Source organism: Capra hircus, chromosome 14, assembly GCF_001704415.2.
Source record: "Capra hircus breed San Clemente chromosome 14, ASM170441v1, whole genome shotgun sequence".
Classification (NCBI taxonomy): domain Eukaryota; kingdom Metazoa; phylum Chordata; class Mammalia; order Artiodactyla; family Bovidae; genus Capra; species Capra hircus.
The window spans coordinates 32,072,335-32,090,128 of NC_030821.1; positions in this window are offsets into that span (position 1 = coordinate 32,072,335).

A 17,794-nucleotide genomic window follows, 5' to 3' on the forward strand; every position below is an offset into this window, starting at 1 on the left:
AACACAATCCTGCCAATCACATAATCACACATTATTATCATAGCCTTTAATTTCTAATTCTACCTCAAACCACACATTTAAGGAGGTATTCCTTTCACACATCTCATACATTTCAGGACATTCTTTTCTTTCATGCATCCCCTTTCTGTAACAGTTGTCAATATGCCTTGCTTTCACTATTATTAAAGCTTGGTAATTCATCTTTTCTTAAGCATTTCCCTCCAGTGTATACTGCAGCAACTTTATCAACTAAACAAAACATCGGTTATCTAACTGTTGGGATCTAAATCCCTTAATTTTTTCTTAGTAGTGTTTCCACAAAGAAAAGATTTAAATTTTTGATTCCACATCCTTCTGTAACTTTTCAAGCATATTTCTAGACTTGTGAAGAAGCTGTGAAGTGAAGTCACTCAGTCTTGTCTGACTCTTTGTGACCCCATGAACTGTAGCTTACGAGGCTCCTCCATCCATGGAATTTTCCAGGCAAGAGTATTGGAGTGGGTTGCCATTTCATTCTGAAGAGGATCTTCGCCACCCAGAGATTGAACCTGGGTCTCCTGCATTGCCAACAGATGTTTTTACCATCTGAGGCATGAGGAAATGTATGTGACTAAAATAATTTGTTGACTATAATTCTTTAGAGAATAGTTTGGCTCATTTGTTTATGAAAGCTATCAATCTATATGCTAACATATTTTTGGGCTATACAGCTGTTTTTATTCCCAACCTGGAAAAAATTGAACCCTCCCTAATATAAACTATTGGCTTAAAGCTAATCCAGAGAAAAATTCTGCTGTGATATAATAAATATGTCAAGAATATTAAGTATTATTTCTTTTAAGTTCAAAGACATTTAAAATTTTGAACTGCTACAAAGGATAGCATTTTACTAGAAATTCCAGTAAATTTAATTAAGACCTTGATCAATTACATTTTTAAAACTTTGCATTTATACTTTGATAATTTAATATGTATCACAGGCAAGTTGATAATAGAGCATTCTGTATAGGTTTTTCATCAGTTATTAGCCATGGAATCTTTCCTATTTGGATAGGTCACATTTATTGTTGTAGTAGTAACTGAAAGCTTTTTTTTTTTTTTAAATGGATAATAAATATTCTTTAACTAAATTACATCATGCTTCTAAATTTCTCTTCTGATGTTTCTCAGTTTTACCATTTACTCTCTGTCCCTTGAATATACATGCATTTAAGTTTGTGAAACTCTTCTGGTTTCTAAAAAAATGAAATTGAGTTCACATCAATATTTTAGCATGGTTGCTTTACTTTCTGGAATGCCTAGGAGAGGAGAATCTATTTCCTTACATTTTCTGTCTTCTAGAAACTACTTACATTCATCAGTAAGTTGATATTAGCATAACTGTCTTGCACATAGTATATGTTCAATTAAATTGTGGCTATTATTTGCTCATTAGTATTTGCCCCTAAAGTCTGCCCCTTCAAATGTTCAATATTATTTCTTATTGTAATCTTTACAAAGACAGTACTGTTAGTTATAATAAATAATCACACATTTAATGTCTTGAAAGGACATACATTTATTATCTCACAGTTCTGGAGGGCAGATGTCCAAGATTGGATTTATTGAGCTCACATCAGTGTTTTAGCATGGTTGCTTTACTTTCTGGAATTCCTAGGATAGGGGAATCTATTTCCTTACATTTTCTGTCTTCTAGAAACCACTTATATTCCTTGACCTATGGATCCAGTTCTCCATCTACAAACTTACAGTGTAGCATCTTCAAATTTCTCTCTGATTCTGATCATTTTAACTCCCTTTTTCAGTTAAAAGAACACATGATTACATCTGGATAATCTGGGATAATCTCCCTACCTCAAAATTCTTAATTTAACCACACATGCGAAGTTCCTTTTGTCCTGGAAGTAACATATTCACAGATTGAAAGCATTAGAGTGAAAATCTTTGGGAAGACATTATTCTGCAGACCACACTAGTTTTCCATCCAATAACTTGAAAAAAAAGAAAACGAAAAGTGCTGACTCCTATATATCTTGTTAATCAAATGTCTAGATGAAAGCTTTACTCTTCCTGCATATTCTAATTAATCTGGTTTCTCTCAGTATGCTGCAGTCTCTGTCACTGTAACGCATTTCTCAAATAGAGACAGTCTCCTGCCACTGTTACTTTTAATCAATGATGGAAAAGCTACTTAATATAATGCAAATAACTTTTCTAAAACTCTTTTTACTCATATATAGACTACAAAAAAATAGTGAGATAATACATGTAAAATGATTACAGTACCTAGCATGAAAAATTCTTAATAAAAGTTAACTGTTGTTATTGTTGTCATCGCAGTCTGTTTGGCAAATATTTACAGGTTCCTCTATAATTCAGTTTCATTTCATTTACTGTGTCAGAAAATTATACATTCCTTTTGCCCCAGAGTATTATTGATTTCTACTTTATACCCATTTTATTTGAACCATGATCTTCTGTACCTTAAAGTAAAAGAACATTTTACTTTCCTTGAAGAAAATGCACTTGAATCAATGAATATATAGACTAAGGACAGAAATGAGATCAGTGATTTTTTTTTCAAGTTCTACTCAGGGTTATAACTAAAACTTATAGAGATAATTTCCATACCCTCCACTTGGCAGTGGCAGAAGTCTTTATCACCATCATTATCATCTTCTCTACATACTCTATATTTGTTTGAAGTGTCATCAATATGACCACGAAACATCTATATGTTCAGAAATGTATATCCTCCAAAATACCAAAGTAACTATATAGGCCAAAATATAGTATTATTCCACTCCGTTTATTACTCCATTTTAGTGCCCATGTTGTCTGACATAGTAGCTTATTAAATTTATGTGTGGAATTTCTTGGTGATAGCTGAAAATAAGAAGTAAATGGAAGTTGGCAAGGTGAGGGAAGAAATGTTAAAGAAACTGACATAGGAGTCAAGAAATAAACACTAATGTTACTGGGAACTGAATATATAGCATGTGCTGCTGCTTTATAAGTCAAGATTAATAAATAAAAATTCATCCGTTCAGTTCAGTTCAGTCACTCAGTCGTGTCCGACTCTTTGAAACCCAATGGACTGCAGCACACCAGGCCTCCCTGTCCATCACCAACTCCCAGAGTTTACTCAGACTCATGTCCATTGAGTCCGTGATGCCATCCAACCATTTCATCCTCCATTGTCTCCTTCTCCTCCCGCCTTCAATCTTTCCCAGCATCAGGGTCTTTTCCAATGAGTCAGTTCACACATCATGTGGCCAGAGTATTGGAGTTTCAGCTTTAGCATCAGTCCTTCCAATGAATATTCAAGACTGATTTATTTTAGGATAGACTTGTTGGATCTCCTTGCTGTCCAAGGGACTCTCAAGAGTCTTCTCCAGCACCACAGTTCAAAAGCATCAATTCTTCGGCACTCACCTTTCTTCACAGTCCAACTCTCACATCCATACATGACTACTGGAAAAACCATAGCTTTGACTAGACGGACCTTTGTTGGCAAACTAATGTCTCTGCTTTTGAATATGCTATCTAGGTTGGTCATAACTTTCCTTCCAAGGAGTAAGCCATGATTGCATTTCATGGCTTCAATCACCATCTGCAGTGATTTTGGAGCCCCCCAAAATAAAGTCTGCCACTGTTTCCATTGTTTCCCTATCTATTTGCCATGAAGTGATGGGAACAGATGCCATGATCTTAGTTTTCTGAATGTTGAGTTTTAAGCCAACTCTTTCATTATCCTCTTTCACTTTCATCAAGAGGCTCTTTAGTTCCTCTTCACTTTCTGCCATAAGGGTGGTGTTATCTGCATATCTGAGGTTATTGGTATTTCTCCCAGAAATCTTGATTCCAGCTTGTGCTTCATCCAGTGCAGCATTTCTCATGATGTTCTCTGCATATATTCATATATTTTATTAATTCTCATTTCCTCATAATTGCCTCATTGCTTCTATTGCTGAAGGTGAAATTTTGTCACCAAAACTTACTTGTGTCACCTTGACTAATTTATTTACTCATTAAGCCTTCGTATATCATGGAAATTAAAGGAAAACTTCATCTCAGAAGTTTTCTTATGAAAACTAAATGTGACTCACTTAATACACAGTTTCCTTCACAATGTTTGTCATTTATTATCCATTACATGTATTCCCTTTCACTATTTTTTTAACTTTTCTTCTCTTTTATATTTGAATTTGACCAAAATAATTTTTCAATTTTGTCTGAAAGTGGTGTGAACTTTAAGAAAGGCTATGTCCATATGTAAAAAGACTATAAAAGCTAATATATGTTAAACCTTAACGATATGCCAAGTAATTTTCTAAGTGCTCTACGCGATCTCATTCAGTTCTAACAACGAACCCATTGAGATAGAACAAGGTGAAATAAGGTGTCTGTAACTACAGAGCTGTTAAATTCAGAGATGGAGTCTTACCTCACATGGTCTGATCATAACTTTACCCAGCAAGAGCCCAGTCAGCACAGAAATGTAAATCTCAACACTGTGTTGTTTTTCTTTAAGCTCTTAACAGGTATTATGTATTGAGGTCAATTTTAAGAATTCAGTACTAGGATTCATGGTAACATGTTTCAATCTTAATATTTATATGATTTAATTTTTAAAAAGGGGGGAATAAAATGCCTATAAAAATCTTAGGGATATTATGTTACCCATGACATTTCTAAGCTATATTTTTAATGTAGTGAATCAAAGGGACATTTTTTAATTCTTTGCAAGTATGAAAGCTAATTTGAATAAATACAGAGAAAATTTGCATGAATCAATCACAATTAAAAGTTTTTTATTCATGCCTAGGGAGGCATATTTTGCTGGATTTTTCATATCCTTAGGTCCTGTGTTTATCACAGTATATAACCAAAGCAACTCATGTTCTGTCATAAATTAGTTTTCTATTCAATATTTTATTAGAAAATATCCTGCTTTCATAGAAAATAAATTTATGCTTTTTCTTTTCTTATAAATATATTTTTTCATTAAACAACCTATATTGCCAATGTGATTTATTGCAAATTTATAACTTTTGCAATATAATTGTTTTTCAATTTGATACAAATAGCTCCACATCAGCAATATACCTGCACATTTGCTTTCTTTGAAATAAATGAGATGGGTACATGGGGAGTATTCAGTTATATGCTCAAGCAATTTTCAGTGTAAGTAATACTTCCCCTTTAGTCAATAAATATGTACATTTTTTTCCCTAGACAAATGGCTAGATGATTGGATATGTCTTCCTCCCTGTCCCTTTTCATAAATCAAATTTAGAAAATATTTAGGCTTCAGATCTTTACTTAAATGGAAGTGGAAAGTGAAAGTATTAGCCACTCAGTTGAGTCCAACTCTTTGTGACACCATGGACTGTAACCCTCCAGGCACCTCTGTCCATGGAGTTCTCCAGGTAAGAATATTGATGTGGGTTGTCATTTCCTTCTCCAGGGGATCTTCCCAACACAGGGATTGAACATGTGTCTCCTTCATTGCAGGCAGACTCTTTACTGACTGAGCCATCTGGGAATCCTGCATTACTTACATAGAATCACCCAAATAAAACAATGGATAAGATCTTATTCTGCATTCAAACTCACTTTATATAGCACCCTCCACTGCAAAATCTTATAAAACTCTATTTTAGAATTTAATCAACTACACATTTTTGAGCCAAAACCTTTTACTCCCTACATCTTAAGCAGGTCACAATAATGGAATACAGACCCTGACCATTTTTCATTTTTCAAAAAAAAAATCTTGTTCTGATATTATAAATAAGTAAAGCAAAGGATTGCCCTGAGCCATTTCAGTTTTCTCTAATACCATTAGAATCTCCTACTCATTTCTGCCACCTGACTCTTCTCATATGACTGTCATACATATTAACATTCATTCAGTAAGAAAATAAATGGCATTATTTTGATTTATTCTCTCTGGGGTGAACAAAACACAACACGTTTTATAGAAGCTAATAGTTACATGCAGCTTACCTACAAAATGGTATAACTGATATGTCAAGCAGTTGTTTGCTGCTGGTTAGCTAATGAGTTTTTGTCTATTGTTTATATTTTCTGCCTCTCATTTCTGTTATCCTATTCTTTCCCCATGTGTGTCTCTCTCACATATACATATACAGTGGAAATAATACTAGAGTGAGATAAAAGTCAATTTAGATACTACTTATGTCATTCACCCTTTTTGAGGCTGTGGCTAAGTTATTTAATAACTCTGAGGCTCATTTCCCTAACTTATGAACTAATGATAAAAGCTCATCTTATACATTTGGTGCAAACATCTAGTGAGGAAATATTTGTAAGTGTCCGGTGTGTGTGTGTGTGTGTGTGTGTGTGTGTGTGTGTGTGAGCACGTGCGCGCGCTAAGTCATGTCTTACTCTTTGTGACCAGTGAACTGTAGGCTGCCCAGCTCCTCTGTCCATGGCATTTTCCAGGCAAGAATACTGAAGTCAGTTGCCATTTCCTTCTCCAATGAGTGTACAGTACTTAGCTGCTAAGTCGCTTCAGTCGTGTCCTCTGTGCGACGCCAGTGATGGCAACCCTCCAGGCTTCCCCGTCCCTGGGATTCTCCAGGCAAGAACACTGGAGTGGGTTGCCATTTCCTTCTCCAGTGCATGAAAGTGAAAAGTCAAAGTGAGGTTGCTCAGTTGTGTCCAACTCTAGCGACCCCATGGACTGCAGCCCACCAGGCTCCTCCATCCATGGGATTTTCCAGGCAAAAGTATCGGAGTGGGGTGCCATTGCCTTCTCCGGTACTAGACTCAATATCATATTACATAAATGTGTAAATTATAAATTATGTAAGAATTATTATATATAATCAAAGTTTTCCATCCTTTTTGGATGTTGCTTATTTCAATATTAAAAAAATTGTTCAGTGGATCTATAATTTATAGATATATATTTAAACTTCTACAACAGTGTATTAATTTTTACCAAAAATGTTGGAGAATGAAAGAATTAATAAATTAACAATCCCTCACTCCAGCCCTATCTGGGAGGATGGCTAGATGAGTAAATGACCTCAATAAGACCTCCATGCAATTGTCTTCAAACAAACCTCTTTTTAAACAAGTTAATGTCACTTACTAGTTGAAAATGGGGGCCTCTAGCTACAAAATAATTTAATAGGTTCTTCCTGCTCAGATTAAATTGATTATTGTAAATGAACTCGAATTTATATGTTTGAGGGGTAGTAGCCACACAAGTATATTCTATTTGGTTATTAACAGTGTATATAAAATGAAACAGTTCTCAAGGTGAAATTGCTCTATTTAATAAACTGGTTTGTTGGCAGATGACCTGGATCCCAGTTTCTCTATCAGTGTTTTCTCAGTAACCCTGACAATTTTATAAACTGCTCTGAGCCTTTTGTGTTTGTTCTGAGGATTCAAAACCATATACATGAAACATATGTTACATACTCAAAAAAAGAAAGCTGATTACTATAGCTTTATTAAATATAAACCAAAGAGAGTCCTAATGCAGGGAATAAACAGAGATGTTTTATCAAAAACTGCATGTGATGAATTTAAATACTTCTAGAAAATAATATATCCTTTATAACTTGTGCTTGGCTGTAAAATTTGAGTCTTTAGGAAAGTTTATGGCACTTGTGTTATGACTTAACAATTTAATCCCGTGTGCTAACATGGCATCCAGTATCTATCTACCTATTTATCCATCTATCTGTCCAACATCTTCATATCTTAAAAATTCCATATCATTGATCAGTGTACAATACTGGCAGCGATATATTTTCCCTCAATTTCTCATTTCATCCTTGTCAAAATCACTGGTAAAATAAACAAACAAAAAAAATTGTCACAAGCAAACATCTCCACTTCATAATTCCATGAGTTATGACTCTTTCCTTACGAAATTAATCTTATATAACTTGTCTCTGAAAGAAACACATTAAACATTCCCAAATAATAACTATCTCATCTACTGATTTGCAATATTGTATTACTTTCAGTTGTGTATACATATATTTTTTCACTCTTTCTCCTTTAGGCTATTGAAAAATATTGAGTATAGTCCCTTGTGCTATACAATAGGTCCTTGTTGGTTATCTATTTTCTATATAGTAGTATATCTGTGTTAATCCCAAGCCCCTAATTTATCTGAGCACTTCATATTGAAGACAACCAAAAAATCAAAAAATAAACATAAAGTGCAGTAGCTCATTCATGCTTTATGTTTATCGCATTTTGAGGTTGCAGTATTTTCAGTGTGTGTGTGTGTGTGTGTGTGTGTGTTTTCACACATGTGTGTGCACTCAGTTTTGTCTCTTTCCAACCCCATGGACTATAGCCCACCAGGCTCCTTGAATTTTCCAGGCAAGAATACTAGAGTAGATTGCCATTATCTCTTCCACAGGATCTTCTTGAACAAGGGATCGAACTTGCCTCTCCTGCTTTACAGGCAGGTTCTTTACCAATGATCCACCTGAGAAGCCCTAGTATTTTGGATATATTAGGCTAAACAAAACATATTGTTATAATTAATTATAGTTGTTTATTTCCCCTACTTAAAATTTTATTATTAGGAAATTTAAAGTTGCATATATGGCTTGAATTTGTGGTTCATATTTTATTCATTTGTACAAGACTGTCACAGATATTTCACAGTAACACTTTGAGTTATATGTGATTATTGTTCTTCCTACCTGTATCATAGGGCTTGGCCATTTGGCACTCAATATCCTGCTTATATCAGTTTTTTTTTGCTACATAGCAAAATGCCACAGTCTTAGTGACCTAATCCAACACCCATTCATGATCTCACATTTCTGCTTGTCACAAGTCCAGAAGCCATTCAAATGGATTCTCTGCTGAAGGTTTCATGCTCCAGATAGCAACTGAATGGGGCACTTATCTGAGGACTCTAGAGAAGAGTCCATTTCAAGCACATTTGTGTTGCTGTAAGAATCCCCTTTGCTGGGAGTCTGTCTTTCCTGGAAGCTACCAGCTGTCCCATGCCCCTCCTTCTTCAAAATCAGCAATGGGAAGTCATAGCCTTCATCTGTTTTGAATAGTATTTTCTTCCTCTATCTCTGACTTCTACTTGAAATTTGAAGAGATAGTAAGACTGCCAAAAAACCTGTATAATCTCACTTTTTGTTAGCTCAGGTCAATTTGTTAATAATGTAAATTACATTTGCAGTATTCTTTCTGTTATTTATTGAGTGGGCCCAATAATATAATCACCCAGATAACTATGATGGTGTGATCACTCACCTAGAGCCAGAGATCCTGGAATGTGAAGTCAAGTGGACCTTAGGAAGCATCACTATAAACAAAGTTAGTGTTTGTTGATAGAATTTCAGCTGAGATATTTGTAATCCTAACTCAATGCAGTTAAAGTGCTGCATTCAGTATGCCAGCAAATTTGGAAAACTCAGCAGTGGCCACAGGACTGGAAAAGGTCAGTATTCATTCCATTTCCAAATAAGGGCAATACCAAAGAATATTCAAGCTACTGCACAATTGTACTCATTTCACTTGCTAGTAAAGTAATGCTCAAAATTCTCCAAGCCAGGCTTCAATAGTATGTGAACCATGAACTTCCAGATGTTCAAGCTGGTTTTAGAAAAGGCAGAGGAACCAGAGATCAACGTGCCAACATCAGTTGGATCATCAAAAAAGCGAGAGAGTTCCAGAAAAACATTGATTTCTGCTTTATTGACTATACCAAAGACTTTCACTGTATAGATCACAACAAACTATTTAAAATTCTTAAAGAGATGGGAATAGCAGACCACCTGACCTGCCTCCTGAGAAATCTGTATGCAGGTCAAGAAGCAGCAATTAGAACCAGACATGGAACAAGAGACTGGTTCCAAAACACGAAAAGAATATGTCAAGGCTGTATATTGTCACCCTGCTTATTTAACTTATATGCAGAGTACATCATGAGAAACGCTGGGCTGGAAGAAACACAAGCTGGAATCAAGATTGCTGGGAGAAATATCAATAACCTCAGATATGTAGATTATACCACCCTTATGGCAGAAAGTGAAGAGGAACTAAAAAGCCTCTTGATGAAAGTTAAAGAGGAGAGTAAAAAAGCTGGCTTAAAACCCAACATTCAAAAAACTAAGATCATGGCATCCAGTCCCATCACTTCACGGCAAATAGATGAGAAAACAGTGGAAACAGTGACAAACTTTATGTCTTGGGGCTTCAAAATCACTGTGATGGTGACTGCAGCCATGAAATTAAAAGACATTTGCTCCTTGGAAGAAAAGCTATGACCAACCTAGACAGCGTATTTAAAAGCAGAGACATTACTTTGCCATTAAAGGTCCATCTAGTCAAAGCTATGGCTTTTCCCAAGAGACATGTATGTATGTTAGAGTTGGACTATAAAGAAAGCTGAGTGCTAAAGAATTGATGCTTTTGAACTGTGGTGTTGGAGAAGACTCTTTAGAGTCCCTTGGATTGCAAGGAGATCCAACCAGTCAATCCTAAAGGAGATTAGTCCTGAATGTTCATTGGGAGGACTGATGCTGAAGCTGAAACTCCAATAATTTGGCCACCTGATGCAAAGAACTGACTCCTTGGAAAAGACCCTGATACTAGGAATGTTCGAAAGCAGGAGAATGGGATGACAAAGGATGAGATGGTTGTATGGCATCACCGACTCAATGGACATTAGTTTGAGCAAATTCTGGGAGTTGATGATTGACAGGAAAGCCTGGCATGCTGCAGTCCACGGAGTCTGGAAGAGTTGGACATGATTGAGTGACTGAACTGAACTGAATAAGATACTCATCAGGTGGGTTCCCTGGTGCCTCAGGCAGTAAAGAATCTGCCTGCAATGTAGAAGACCTGGGTCTGATCCCTAGGTCAGGAGCAATCCCAGGAGAAGGGGCTGGAAACCGTCTCTGATAATCTTTCCTGGAGAATCCCATGGACAGAGGAGCCTGGTGGGTTACAGACCATTGTGTTGCAAAGAGTCAGACATGACTGAGTGACTTTTAACATTCAATAACATAATCACAAGAGTAATACTGAAAGGTTTTCTATACTCAAGGAGAGAGAATTATACAGGGATGAGTTTCATTGGCTCTGGGGTGCCTATCAGAATCTTGCCTGCCACATAGCTCAAACTGAGATTATACAGTGTATATAAATACGTCATATGATTGTATATGAGTAGGTTTTTCTTTTTTATCTTGTTTAATTTCTGTTTTTTTAAATTAAGACAGAAAGTCTTAGCATCCTCATTCCACATAACTCACTTCACCTATACTGATAATAGCCATGTGTGTTTATCATTGTACCATTTTGCATATGAGAAGCTAATAATAAGTAAAATTGACTATAGTTCCAGGGTACAGCATATATACTGATCCCACAGGAAATGACAATTCGGAGAAAATGTGAGAGTTCTCATCCTGAATAGGGTTATATATGAGGGTTGTGAAGGAAAAAGAGGTGGTTTTCTAAAATATCTTTAAACATTCCCAGGAAAAGGCAGGATCAGAATGTCCTACAATATCTTTATTCTTTTACCATAGCAAGGCGTGTGCAGGCATATATCCATCTAAATCTGCTTGTTAATTAGGTTGCATAATTGAAAAAGGTGGTACAAAGGACTGAAACAGAATTAGGTCGGTTCATCCTGAAGCTTTTTTTAAAATGAGATTTGTAAGTAGCAGATTTGTTTCCATTTCTCTTAATTTTGTCTTGCTTTACAGTTTTAGAAGAAACTGTAATTTTCTCTTTTAGCAATAAGCCCATTTAGTATAGCCTTGGCATTCACATTTGTAGTATTTGTTCTCCAGACAGTTGACTGTTGTCTTTATTCTTGTTGTTACCTCTGCCTACAATTCTTGCCTGTAGACCCTTCTTCTCATTCAGATCAAAAGCAAACAACTCATTCTGGTTTGCTCCCAACTTAACCGGTTTCCAGGTCTTCCAGGAAGCCCGTCAGTCTTTGGCAAACTGAGACAGCTTTACTAAGTCTCTTGTCAAGCATCACCTCAACAGAAGTTAATTTCCTCTCCATCCAATCAAAGAGTAATTATCCTACCCCACATCAAGTCTCTACTCATAACTCTATTTCACTTTATTAAAAAAAATTCCACTATTGTGTTATATTAACTTACTCATGTAGTCTACATTACATGCCTCTCTTTACTTACTGAAAGTGAAATGTATGAGGGCAGGGCAAATATTTATTCATTCATAAAACCTCAGGGCATTACAAAAGTCTATTACCTATTGTTCTTGTGCTGTCCTTGTGCTCAGTCACTCAGTCAGTTCAGTTCAGTTCAGTCGCTCAGTCATGTCCGACTCTTTGCGACCCCATGAATTGCAGCATGCCAGGCCTCTCTGTCCATCACCAACACCCGGAGTTCACTCAGACTCACGTCCATCGAGTCAGTGATGCCATACAGCCATCTCACCATCTGTCGTCCCCTTCTCCTCCTGCCCCCAATCCCTCCCAGCATCAGAGTGTTTTCCAAAGAGTCAACCCTTTGCATGGGGTGGCCAAAGTACTGGAGTTTCAGCTTTAGCATCATTCCCTCCAAAGAAATCCAGGGTTGATCTCATTCAGAATGGACTGGTTGGATCTCCTTGCAGTCCAAGGGACTCTCAAGAGTCTTCTCCAACACCACAGTTCAAAGGCATCAATTCTTCTGTGCTCAGCTTTCTTCACAGTCCAACTGTCACTCCATACATGACTACTGGGAAGACCAGCCTTGACTAGACGGACCTTAGTCAGCAAAGTAATGTCTCTGCTTTTCAATATGCTATCTAGGTTGGTCATAACTTTTCTTCCAAGGAGTAAGCGTCTCTTAATTTCATGGCTGCAGTGACCATCTGCAGTGATTTTGAAGCCCCAAAAAATAAAGTCTGACACTGTTTCCACTGTTTCCCCATCTATTTCCCATGAAGTGATGGGACCAGATGCCATGATCTTTGTTTTCAGAATGTTGAGCTTTAGGCCAAATTTTTCACTCTACACTTTCACTTTTATCAAGAGGCTTTTAAGTTCCTCTTCACTTTCTGCCATAAGGGTGGTGTCATCTGCATATCTGAGGTGATTGATATTTCTCCTGGAAATCTTGATTCCAGCTTGTGTTTCTTCCAGTCCAGATTGTCTCATGATGTACTCTGATATATGTTAAATAAGCAGGGTGACAATATACATCCTTGACGTACTCCTTTCTCTATTTGGAACCAGTCTGTAGTTCCATGTCCAGTTCTAACAGTTGCTTTCTGGCTTGCATACAGATTTCTCAGGAGGCAGGTCAGGTGGTCTGGTATTCCCATCTCTTTCAGAATTTTCCACAGTTTATTGAGATCCACACAGTCAAAGGCTTTGGCATAGTCAAGAAAGCAGAAATAGATGTTTTTATGGCACTCTTTTGCTTTTTTGATGATCCAGCAGATGTTGGCAATTTGATCTCTGGTTCCTCTGCCTTTTCTAAAACTAGCTTGAACATCAGGAAGTTCACGGTTCACGTATTGCTGAAGCCTGGCTTGGAGAATTTTGAGCATTACTTTATTAGCGGTGAGATGAGTGCAATTGTGAGGTAGTTTGATCCTTCTTTGGCTTTGCCTTTCTTTGGGATTGGAATGAAAACTGACCTTTTTCCAGTCCTGTGTCCACTGCTGAGCTTTCCAAATTTGCTGACATATTGAGTGCAGCCCTTTCACAGCATCATCTTTCAGGATTTGAAACAGCTCAACTGGAATTCCATCACCTCCACTAGCTTTGTTCATAGCGATGCTTTCCAAGGCCCACCTGACTTCACATTCCAGGATGTCTGGCTCTAAATTAATGATCACACCATCATGATTATCTGGGTCGTGAAGCTCTTTTTTGTACAGTTCTTCTGTGTATTCTTGCCACCTCTTCAAAATATCTTCTGCTTCTCTTAGGTCCAGACCATTTCTGTCCTTTATTGAGCCCATCTTTGCATGAAATATTCCCTTGGTATCTCTAATTTTCTTGAAGAGATCTCTCGTCTTTCCCATTCTGCTGTTTTCCTCTATTTCTTTGCACTGATCACTGAAAAAGGCTTTCTTATCTCTTCTTGCTATTCTCTGGAACTCTGCATTCAGATGCTTATATCTTTCCTTTTCTCCTTTGCTTTTTGCTTCTCATCTTCTCACAGCTATTTGTAAGGCCTCCCCAGACAGCCATTTTGCTTTTTTGCATTTCCTTTCCATGGGAATGGTCTTGATCCCTGTCTCCTGTACAATGTCACGAATCTCATTCCATAGTTCATCAGGCACTCTATCTATCAGATCTAGGCCCTTAAATCTATTTCTCACTTCCACTGTATAATGTTAAGGGATTTGATTTAGGTCATACCTGCATGGTCTAGCGGTTTTCCCTACTTTCTTCAATTTAAGTCTGAATTTGGTAATAAGGAGTTCATGATCTGAGCCACAGTCAGCTCCTAGTCTTGTTTTTGTTGACTGTATAGAGCTTCTCCATCTTTGGCTGCAAAGAATATAATCAATCTGATTTTGGTGTTGACTATCTGGTGATGTCCATGTGTAGAGACTTCTCTTGTGTTGTTGGAAGAGGGTGTTTGCTATGACCAGTGCATTTTCTTGGCAAAACTCTGTTAGTCTTTGACCTGTTTCATTCCACATTCCAAGGCCAAAATTGCCTGTTACTCCAGGTGTTTCTTGACTTCCTACTTTTGCATTCCAGTCCCCTATAATGAAAAGGACATCTATTTTGGGTGTTAGTTCTAAAAGGTCTTGTAGGTCTTCATAAAACCATTCAACTTCAGCTTCTTCAGCATTCCTGGTTGGGGCATAGACTTGGATTACTGTGATATTGAATGGTTTGCCTTGGAGATGAACAGAGATCATTCTGTCGTTTTCGAGATTGCATCCAAGTACTGCATTTTGGACTCTTTTGTTGACCATGATGGCTACTTCATGTCTTCTGAGGGATTCCTGCCCACAGTAGTAGATATAATGGTCATCTGAGTTAAATTCACCCATCCAGTCCATTTTAGTTCACCGATTCCTATAATGTCGATATTCACTCTTGCCTTCTATTGTTTGACCACTTCCAATTTGCCTTGATTCATGGACCTGACATTCCAGGTTCCTATGCAACATTGCTGTTTTCAGCATCGGATCTTGCTTCTATCACCAGTCACATCCACAGCTGGGTATTGTTTTTGCTTTGGCTGCATCCCTTCATTCTTTCTGGAGTTATTTCTCCACTGATCTCCAGAGCATATTGGGCACCTACTGACTTGGGGAGTTCCTCTTTCAGTATCCTATCATTTTGCCTTTTCATACTGTTCATTGGGTTCTCAAGGCAAGAATACTGAAGTGGTTTGCCATTCCCTTCTCCAGGGGACCACATTCTCTCAGACCTCTCCACCATGACCCGCCTGTCTTGGGATGCCCTGGGGGCATGGCTTGGTTTCATTGAGTTAGACAAGGCTGTGGTCCTAGTGTGATTAGATTGAATAGTTTTCTGTGAGCATAGTTTCAGTGTGTCTGCCCTCTGATGCCCTCTGATGCCCTCTTGCAACACCTACCATCTTATTTGGGTTTCTCTTACCTTGGGCGTGGGGTATCTCTTCACGATTGCTCCAGCCAAGTACAGCTGCTGCTCCTTACCTTGGATGAGGGGTATCTCGTTACTGCCACCCTTCCCGCCCACCTAACGTGGGATAGCTCTTCTAGGCCCTCCTATGCCTGAGAAGCCTCGGCTCCTGGGGTTGCTCCTCCCGTCCGCTGCCCCTGGCCTCTTGTGCAGGGTGGGTCCTCAGGGCCACCGCCCCTGACCACAGGTGCGAGGTGGATTCTCCTGGCCGCCCCTGACCTCAGATGCGGGGTAGCTCCTCTTGCCCGCCCCCGACCTCAGACACGGGATGTCTCCTCCCAGCTGCCATTGACCTCAGACGTAGGGTAGCTCCTCTTGGCTGCCTCCCCTGGCCTCGGGCGCCGGGGTGTCTCTTCCCAGCCGCCAATGTCCTCGGACACCGGGTAGCTCCTCTCAGCCGCCGACCTTGACCTCGGACGCAGGGTGTTTCCTCCCGACCGCCATGCCTGACCTCGGACTTGGGTAGCTCCTCTCGGCCGCGCTTAGTGCACTCGGTCACTAGATTGTGTCTAATTCTTTGTTACTCCATCCTGTAACCCACCAGACTCCTCTGTCCATGGGGTTTTCCAGGCCGGAAAAAAAAAAAAAAAACACAAAACTGGAGGGATTGCCATAGCCTACTCCAGGGGATCTTCCCAACCCAGAGACTGAACCTGTATCTTGTGCTTTGCCTGCACTGGAAGTGGATTCTTTATCACTGAGCCACCTGGAAAACCTGTCTATTGGCAAATACATTCCTCAAGTCACTGTGGAAGCACATGATGAGTTGAAGCCTCCAGTTGCTTATCTCTGAGTAGTAGGATGAACACAGCTCTTCTCTTCTGTATCATGCGCCCTCACTGGTCTTATACCATAAGAAACAACTTTTGAAAGTGTGGGGTAGTCTTGATACCACTGTGTAATGAATTTCACATGAGTCTGAGTGAACTCCGACAGGGAGGCCTGGCATGCTGCGATTCATGGGGTTGCAAAGAGTTGGACACGACTGAGCGACTGAGCTGAGCTGAAAGAACATTTCTTGCTTTGCCTTTTCCAGTTATGCTCTATGATAAATTTAAACTGCTCATTCTCATTGAGACAATTTCCTCTCACAGTTGGAAAATGAGTATACTAACACACTGCCTTTCTGAATTATCAGATGTTATAAGAATAAAAAGAAAAACATATATATATATACAATATGAATTTCCATAGATTATATGAATATGTATATATGTAATATATATATATACAATAAAGTTCTACAAACATAAATGATTACTATCATTTAGGATATACCTCTGGACTTCCCTGGTGGCTCAGATGGTAATGCGTCTGTCTGCAATGTGAGAGACCTGGGTTTGATCCCTGGGTTGGGAAGATCCCCTGGAAAAGGAAATGGCAACCCACTCCAGTACTCTTGCTTTGATCCCATGGACGGAGGAGCCTGGTGCAGGCTACTATTAATGGGGTTGCAAAGAGTTGGGTACGGCTGAGTGACTTCACTTTCTTTCTTTTCTTTAAATTCTTGGTCCCAAAATATTTCCAAGTCTTTTTAGGTAATTGCTATAATTTTAGTGCAAATTCCAAAATAAAATTTTGTCCTCATGGAAATCCTAGCATAAAGGAAAAGAGAAAATAAAATAGAGATGCAAATATATCTTTATAGGAAACAACCAAGCTGAATCATGTTGGAAGGTTAATTGTTCCTTCAAATATTGCATCCTAAATTTCCTCCTATATGCGACACATAAATTAATGGCATAATCTACACTTCTAAGAAAGACCCAAGTTATACTTTAGGTTTCTTCATAGTTGACAGTTGAACTTAACATACTTGAGTCTCTTGTAAAGTGAAGACCCATTCTTGCACATAGGTAGCAAATCAGTGCAGCTTGTTCTGGCTTCTGGAGCAGTGTTGTACTTAAGCTAGCTCAGAAGAAATTCTTGAATAAAAATTCTTCTTGCTTTAGTGTATATTCCAAGCAGGTCATAATTCATTAGTATTTATCTGAAAAATATTTATCATGGAAGTATTTTAAATGGATGTGAAAATGAATATTTCTTGTTAAGGCATTCAGTTTTAGGGAAAATACGAGTATGACCTTCTTATATTTTCTTCTCAAAACAATATCAACAGTTATTTATCAGGCCCTGGGGGTATGCTTGGCACTG